At 32.8% G+C, this 8,594-nt stretch overlaps 1 long non-coding RNA gene across 1 annotated transcript; it reads left to right on the forward strand.

Annotated features, from left to right (window-relative positions):
- The first annotated feature begins 6,454 nt into the window (after positions 1-6,454).
- On the forward strand, positions 6,455-8,062 carry LOC131383706 (uncharacterized). Its single transcript, XR_009213943.1, has 2 exons — positions 6,455-6,508; positions 7,656-8,062. It is a non-coding gene; the product is annotated as an uncharacterized LOC131383706 (long non-coding RNA).
- The last annotated feature ends 532 nt before the right edge of the window (positions 8,063-8,594 follow it).

An 8,594-nucleotide genomic window follows, 5' to 3' on the forward strand; every position in this document is an offset into this window, starting at 1 on the left:
TCTGTGTTTCAATACATTCTTCCGGGGATGATGATGCATGCGAAAGTTTGAGAACTACTGTTCTAAAGGAACTTAATACATCCAAATTAACTATGTTGCTATTAATTATTTGCAATATTTTAGTCTTAGGTAGAATTGCTAAGTCACAGGATATGAACCTATTCAACTATACCAGGTAATGCTAAATAGTTTTATAAGTACCTTTTCCAATTTAGAGTTCTACCAGTAGTAAATAAAAATCTTACTGTCTTATCCCTTTGTCAGATATTTTAATTTTTATAGATCTGGTGGGTGTGAAATGGTATCAAGTTATGGTTTGAATTTGAATATACTTAATGACTTTTAGCATCTTTTCATGTATTTATATGTTTGTTGGTCAGTTACATTTATTTACACTGAAGTAAATTGCTTATTTTTATCTTATCAGTTCTCAATTGGGTTTTCTTTTTTGATTCATAGGAGTTTTAAAAATATTCTGGATACTAATCCTTTGTCATTTTGTGTTTCATATCTTTTCCCTGGTTATGATTTTTACTATCACTTTTCCTGATGTATTGTTGAAGAAGTTCACAATTTCAATGTAGTCAAATCTGTTTGTCTTAATTTATAATTTTTGTTCCTATGATTTGTTTAAAAACTTACTCTTTATGCAGAAAACAGAGAACTATTCTGATTTGTTTTTCTAGAAGATGTTTAAGAATTTGTCTTTAACATTTAAGTTTTTATTATATGAAAGTATCATATATGTACCTATATATAAAATTATATATGTATACACACATTTTACTGAGGTTTAATTCAATATAATAACATATATACCCATTTGAAATGTATAGTTTGGGTTTTGACAAATGCATACACTCGTAACCCTACCACAAGCAAGAGGTCGAATATTTGCATCACCTCAAAAAGCTCCCTTTACAGTCTGTTGCTCCCAAGTCACCTGGCCCTGACCAACCACTTATCTGTTGAATAACCAGAGATTAGTTTTGTCTTTTCTAAGAATTTCATATAAACGGAACTTTACGGTATGTATTATTTTGCATCTGGCTTCTTTCACTCAGCATAATGTAATTGAGGTTTATCCGTGTTGTTGTATGTAGCAGTAGTTGTTTTCTTCTTACTTTCTATTTGCCGAGTCTCATTCCATTCTATTGTGGGATAGTCCACAATTTGTGCGTCTATTTACCTGTTAATAAACTGTTTCCAGTTTTTTAAAAAATATTTTGAAAAAAGTTGTCATGAATATTTGTATTCAAGTTGTTGTATGAACATAAGTTTATATATCTTGAAAAAATAGCCAGGAATAATAAGTTAATATTAAGCTTTATAAAAAACTACCAAAATGTTTCAAAAGTAGTCCTATTTTGTATTCCCACCAGCCATGTATGAGAATTCTAGTTTCTTCACATTCTCTCCCACATTTGGTATTGATAGTCATTAATTTTAGGCATTTGAATGTGTGTTTAGTAATATCTCATTGTGGCTTCTGTTTGCATGAAATTGGTTTTTGTGATGTATGGGAGGGATTCAATTTCATTCTTTTTTTTCATCTGATCAACCAATTGTCTCAGTACCATTTAGTATATAATACAAAATTCCTCATCGATATGCAATGATAGTTCTATCATATCCTGAGATGATACTAAAACTGTAAAAACTGCTGTGAAAATGGGCACTCTCCTTTTTATAGAGCTTGGAGTAAAATGTAAAAGTTTAACAGGCATATTTAATCTCATGCTCTAAGTTAATCAATGTTTTAATAAGCTTCCTTTAGAAATTAGAATGCTTGTTAGTAAAGTCATCACTTATTCAACCCTAACTTACTCTCTTCTTGCTCAGTGTCTTATCTATTTTTTTCTCTTTTAAAAAATTCTTAGCCTTGAAGCTTTAGATGTGTTTTTTAAAAATCCTATATTTTATCTATAATTTTCAGTGGTCTATACTTGATCTGTACTCCAGATGTGTGGTTAACAATATTGCTGGTCATGAACGTCCTCTTCGTTTTAAGATTTATTCTTCCTCTGAGTAAAAGAAAAGTGGGTATCCTAGAGAGAGAATTTGAAAAATATGAAAAATAATGAAAGTATGATGGTGAAAACTAAAAATCACCTATAATCTTTCCTCCTAGATATAATCATAATCTGCATTTTTTGTTTCCATTTATTTATCAAAATTAGACATGCAAATGTTAAAGAAAAAGTAATTTGGAATCATTTAGTGTTCAAAGTTAGTCTTTAGCACTTTCTCCTCAATTATATTCTTTAGTGTATGCTTTAACATTCTTTAAGTATGTAGTTTGTTCCAGAAGCATTATTAAGACTTTTGCATTTGACTACTGTTAAATTGTAAAATTAAAACCTAATGAAAAGTATTTATAGAATTGTGACTGTATATTTGGAAATTTTAATATAAGTAAAATTATTTTAAGACATAAGGCCAATAATAAAATATATGTAGCTATAGTCACAATTGAGGTAATACGTTGTAAAATACATCAAGTTTGCAATATTATTTGAGTTAAGAACTATGTTTGGTCTATTTCTCAGTCAAGAATGTTAAATTGTGCTAATGTTTAGTTTTATATCACATTTTTTATAGAAACCCTATAGTGCAGTAGTGTAAATTGAATTAATTTGTTTTTATGTTTCCATGACAAAATTTATACTTTCATCTTCAAAGTAGATGCTTCAAATTTATTTTCTAATATTTAAATTCCCTAGTTAAGAGTGGAGACAAGAAGATTTAAAATGTCTAATCTCTTAGAGTTTAGAAATACAAGCAATTATTGTTGTGTGTTGGATTTATTACTTTTGTAGATTAAAATCAATGGGATTTTTGCAATTAATGACAAAATTGCATATAATAGTCTTTTGGTATTAATAGACTTAGTAAGCAAGCCATCTGTAGCAGTTTTCAATTGTCAACATAATTGCATAGAGTAGTTTGTTTTCCAAGGAAAAATCTCTAGACAAACTATGCCTCATTTTACTTCTATTTTAAGCTAATCCTCTGACTGAATCTTAGATCTATGAGTTACTCTTCTTTGGAGATTTGGGAGTTTGCAGAAGTGTGGAGATAATAAAATCATGATTTGATAAGTTGCATACTGTTCAGGGATGGCAGGTTCTTCCTATACCAATATCAGTGTTTATTTATTTCTGTATGTGTGTGGGTGGGGTAGGGGAAAGGTGAAGATAACATTCTCTCCTTCCATTTGGGTGTGCAAGTTTCTCATTTAGACTTAAGAATGTGTCATCTATCTAGAAATCAGTTGGGTGAAATGGAATCTGTGAATTGACATTTAGTTATGTGACACAGATGGTCATTTTTCTCCTAACACGTCAATGTGTGCCTGTGAATGAAATCCAAAGACCCTTTTGTTTTTCCTAGTGTGAACTTCAGGTACAAGAGTTGAGTTGTTCTTACTCAATTCATAGTAATCTCATTGTTATATTTTGGTTGTTTGACTCTCCAAATCTCATGTTGAAATTTACTCTCTAATGTCAGATGTGGGGCCTAATAGGAGGTGACTGGGTCATGGGTGCAGATCCCTCATGAAAGTCTTGGTGCCATCTTCGCTGCAGTGAGTGAATTCTTGCTCTCTTAGTTTCCAGAGAGCTGGTTGTTAAAAAGAGCCTGGCACCTCCCTCCTCTCTCTTACTTCCTCTCTTGCCATGTGATTTCTGCACAGACCTGCTTGCTTTCATTTTCCCTGAGTGGAAAAGCCTGAAGCTTTCACGAGATGCCCAGTCTTTTGGCCAGTAGAATTGTGAGCCAAAATAGACCGTTTTTCTTTATAAGTTACCCAGTCTCAGGTATTTCTGCACAGCAACACAAACTGAATTAAGACACTTATCATTGCCTTACCTTTTATCTTCTATGGTGTTTTTTTTCTTTTATCTTCTACCCCGATTCTAACCTATGTATAGGCATCATCTTCATTGAATTTAACATATAACATACCATGTTATATGTTGTTCATATGTTCATTTAGGTATATGTCTGTAACACACATGCTGCTTTTTTTTGGGGTGTCTTCAGTTTATGTAGATGATGTTATGCTACAAAATACACTCCTAATATTTTCTCTCAACATTAAAAATATTTATTATTAAATATTTGTTATTTTATGTTTCCATTATATGTATTTATTATATTTTACTTATCCATTCATTTAGTGATCAAAACCTTGTAGGCCTCCAGCATCTTGGTATGAGAAAAAATGCTTTAACTATCATCTTCATATGTGGCTCACTCTTTAAGGACAATTGTTGAGTGCTGGGATGTTCTCACACTCAATGTTCTTCCACCAGTAGTTCACGAGGCTTTCAGTAGTTGATGCTGTCTGACCTTTTACATTTTGCCATTCTAATGTATGTAAAGTGGCATCTCCTTTTAATTTGCATTTCTCTGATTACTAATAAGGCTAAACATCATATTCTTTTAAACCATTTAAGGTTTTCATTTTTGTAAATTGCCTATTCAGAGCCTTGCTCATTTTACTTATAGATTTCCATTTTTTTCTTGATGATTTATGAGAATTCCTTTTATATTTTTGTACTTATTCCCTTGACTGTCTTAAATATTGTGAATGTCTTCCATCAGTCTGTCATTCATATTTTGTTTATGACATGCTTCACTCAACATGAATCTTTCATGAAATTTGATTGCATTGAAATTAATTTTTCCCTTTATAGTATCTATTTTGACTATTTTAAAAACTGATTTCCTAATCTACCCCCAAGGTCTCAAATATATTTTTTATATTTTTTATTTAGCTTTATAGTTTTGTATATACTGTGTTTTTCCCTTTATATAGAGAATTTACTTCATAATGCATCCTATTCCTACTGATTTATGATGCCTCTTTATTACAAAACTAATATATTGTTTCCCACTGGCTTAATAGTCTATTCTTGCACCAATTACTACCTATTTACTGATCCATCTCTATCTATTTATCTCTCAATCTGTCTATTCCATCAACTATCTTTAATTGTTTGGCTTCGTAATATCTGCTAAAGCAAGTTATTCATTTTCTTTTTCTAAACTGTCCTGCTGACTGATTCTATGTTCTTACATATAATTGTGGGAAGAGCCTATCAAATTGCAAATTTTACTCAATTCTTTTTTTGGAATGACATGATATAATTAGAGTAGTCTGAGTGACAGTTGATGTGTTTTGACCATTTAATGGTTTCATCCTTGAACATAGTATAACTTTCTACTCAGTTTTAAAAATCTTTAATAGAGTTATTTTTCCTGCACTTGTTAGGAAGACATTTTATTTATTTGTTTTTCAACTTTTAAGTTCAAGGGTACGTGTGCAGATTTGTTTTATAGGTACACTTGTGTTTTGGGGGTTTGTTGTATAAATTATTTCATCACCCAGGTGTTAAGCCTAGTACCCATTAATTATTTTTCCTGATCCTCTCCCTCTTCCCTCTCTCCACCCTCTTATAGGCCCCAGTGTGTGTTGTTCCCCTCTATATGTCCATGTTTTCTCATCATTAAGTTCCCATTTATAAGTGAGAACATGTGGCATTTGGTTATCTATTCCTGTATTAGTTTGCTGAGGATAACGGTTCCATCCGTGTCCGTGCAAGGACATGATCTCATTCTTTTTTTATAGCTGCATAATATTCCATGGTGTATATGTACCACATTTCTTTACTCAGTCTAACACTAATGGGCATTCCATATCTTTGCTATTGTGAATAGTGTTGCAGTGAACATATGCATGCCTGTGTCTTTATAATAGAAAGATTTATATTCTGTTGGGTATGTACCCTGTAATAGGATTGCTAGGTCAAATGATAGCTCTGTTTTTAAGTCTTTGAGGAATCACTACACTGAAGAAAACATTTTATTTAGGGTGATTCCTAGATATTTATTTGATATTTTGCTGTGGCAGTGACTAATATTTTGTTTTCTATCATATAATTTAGTTAGTTGTATTGGTAAAGATATATCTATGGATATTTTTGTTAATAGTTTACTTACAAGCTTTCATAAGCTTATTAGTAAAAGTATCCACTTTCTTCAATGTTCTGTGTAAGAAATAATATAATCTAAAAATTACAATTTCACCTTCTTCAAAATCTTCATACTTCTAACCTATTTTCTTTGTTTTGTGGCATTAATCAAGTCTTCTAGTACTACATTAAATAGTGGCAGTATTTCTGATATTGTGCTACTGATTATGTGTTTGCTGTAGAATTTTGGGCAGATATTTATCAAGTTAGGGGAGCCTTCTATTGTTTCAGCTTTTCTCAGTTTTTTGTTGCTTTGTTTTGTTATTTGGTTTTCTTTAAATAATCCTGTAAGGTATTGAGATTTTTCAGATGCCTCCCTGCATCCATTGGAATGATCACATATTTTTTCTGCTTTAGACCATTAATATGGGGCATTTTGATGACTAGATTTTCTTATGTTACAGTTGCTGCATTCCTGGGATAAAATCTGTTTGACTGTGATACAGACATTTTAATATAGCATTAGAACAGTAAGTGTATATCTTATTTAGGATTTGGGGATCTATGTTCACATATTGAAATGATCCTATAATGTCATTTTCTTATATCCAGACTTTGGTTTGAGGGTAATAATTAGCTTTGTGATATAATCCGAAGCTTACATTCTTTTTCTACTTACTAGAATTTTTTGAATAAGATAGGGATCATCATTGCCTTCATAGCATCTGATAATGAGCCTAGGGTTCATTCACAGGGAAGTTACTGACAGCTTTATGTCTATCACCATGTGATAGACACACACAGTGGTAAATACTTAACAACCACCTTTCCAGGGTTTGTGTTGGGGGTGGGGAGTAGGGAAAATTCCTGATTTAAGTGTTTTCCAGTTTTTGTAGTGTAAATATGGCTACTACACCCTATTTCAAGCTATCAATGTGAGTTGCTGAATGTGAAGTTGCAGAGATATGCACAGTCAGCTCCTGTGACCTGGCACAGGCTGGCCCCAGCCAACCACCTGTCTGTCAACCCAGAGACTATGGCAACCTCTAGAGAGGAATGGCAGCTCCTTCACTTTCACCTACCTCGTCTTTAGCACATTCCTTTTTTGGCCAGCTCTAACTCAGAAGAGGGTTCTAGGAATCTTATTTCTGGTTTAACAAGTTATTTTTGGCTTCATGGAGAACAAACTGCCATTATTAGTACTTTTAATTTATTTGGTGGTTATTGCCCTCATCAGCTTTACTATTTGGACATTTTACACGTTTCCAAACATGTATCCTTTTTATCTAGGTTTCAAATTTGCTGGCATATAGTTTTCCACAGCATTTTTATATTTTTAATACTTACTATAATTATTTACCCACTTTAATTATAATATATACATTTTTAATTCTTTTTCTTGATATGTCTTGCCAAAAGTTTGCAGTTGTATTAAAACACTTTTCATTTAATCATCTCTGTTTTACTGATTTCTATCCTTATGTCTATTTTTCTTCTTTCATTTCCATTACATTTTTCTTGTTTTGATTTTTGCTCCTTTAACCTGTTTATAATATCCCTTTTTGTTCATTATGATGTTTTTCTCCCAAAAGTTTGTGTTATCTGATATCAATTTGTTTCCCTGACTTTATTTAACATTATAGTTACTTGGTATATCTCATTTATTCCTTTTGACAGGATTCATGACAACTACCCCAAAATACGGCACCTTTGCCTGTGTGGAAACAACAGAAGCAGGGTGATTACTCTCATTTTCCTCTGGCCTTTTTCCCTTGAAGCAGACCGTAAAGAACAATCTGACCTTCCTCTGAAGGAAACCTTCATTCCAGACATACCCTCCCTATATCCAAAGAACATCTTTATCTTTAAAGACACAGAGATGCCAAGAAGAATCTGAACAAACAGGCCTTGCCAGATCCCCCAGTTTACTAATATTGGACCATACTCTTTTGTTCTTCAATCATACTTCTGCATGATGTCCATAAAAAATAGACAGTTTTCCCCATTCCTTTGGGTATTTATTCCCGAAAGCTTCTGTGTCATGTAAAACTTATATTAAATAAATTTGTATGCTTTTGCTTGTGTGCTTTTCCCTTGTGTCTTTTGTTATAAGGGTTTTGGCCATGCTCTTAGCGATGGGTGAACAAAGAAATCTTCTTTTCTCCTTTATACTTTATTTTCTTTTTGTAAGAATTCATGGCTGGGTGCGGTGGCTCACGCCTGTAATCCCAGCACTTTGGGAGGCCGAGGCAGGTGGATCATGAGGTCAGGAGATCGAGACCATTCTAGCTAACACGGTGAAACCCCGTCTCTACTAAAAAGGCAAAAAAATTAGCTGGGCGTGTTGGCGGGCGCCTGTAGTACCAGCTACACAGGAGGCTGAGGCAGGAGAATGGTGTGAACCTGGGAGGCAGAGCTCACATTGAGCAGAGATGGAGCTACTGCACTCCAGCCAGGGCGACAGAGTGAGACTCTGTCTCAAAAAAAAAAAAAAAAAAAAAAAAAAGAATTCATTTACATTTATTATGAGTTTCAGTAAGTTTGGATTTATTTCTACGACTTCATTTGACAATTAAATCTGTCATTTGTTCAAACATTATTAGGATTGGAAGACAC

This window comes from Hylobates moloch, unplaced genomic scaffold (genome assembly GCF_009828535.3).
Source record: "Hylobates moloch isolate HMO894 unplaced genomic scaffold, HMol_V3 SCAFFOLD_6, whole genome shotgun sequence".
Taxonomy (NCBI): Eukaryota; Metazoa; Chordata; class Mammalia; order Primates; family Hylobatidae; genus Hylobates; species Hylobates moloch.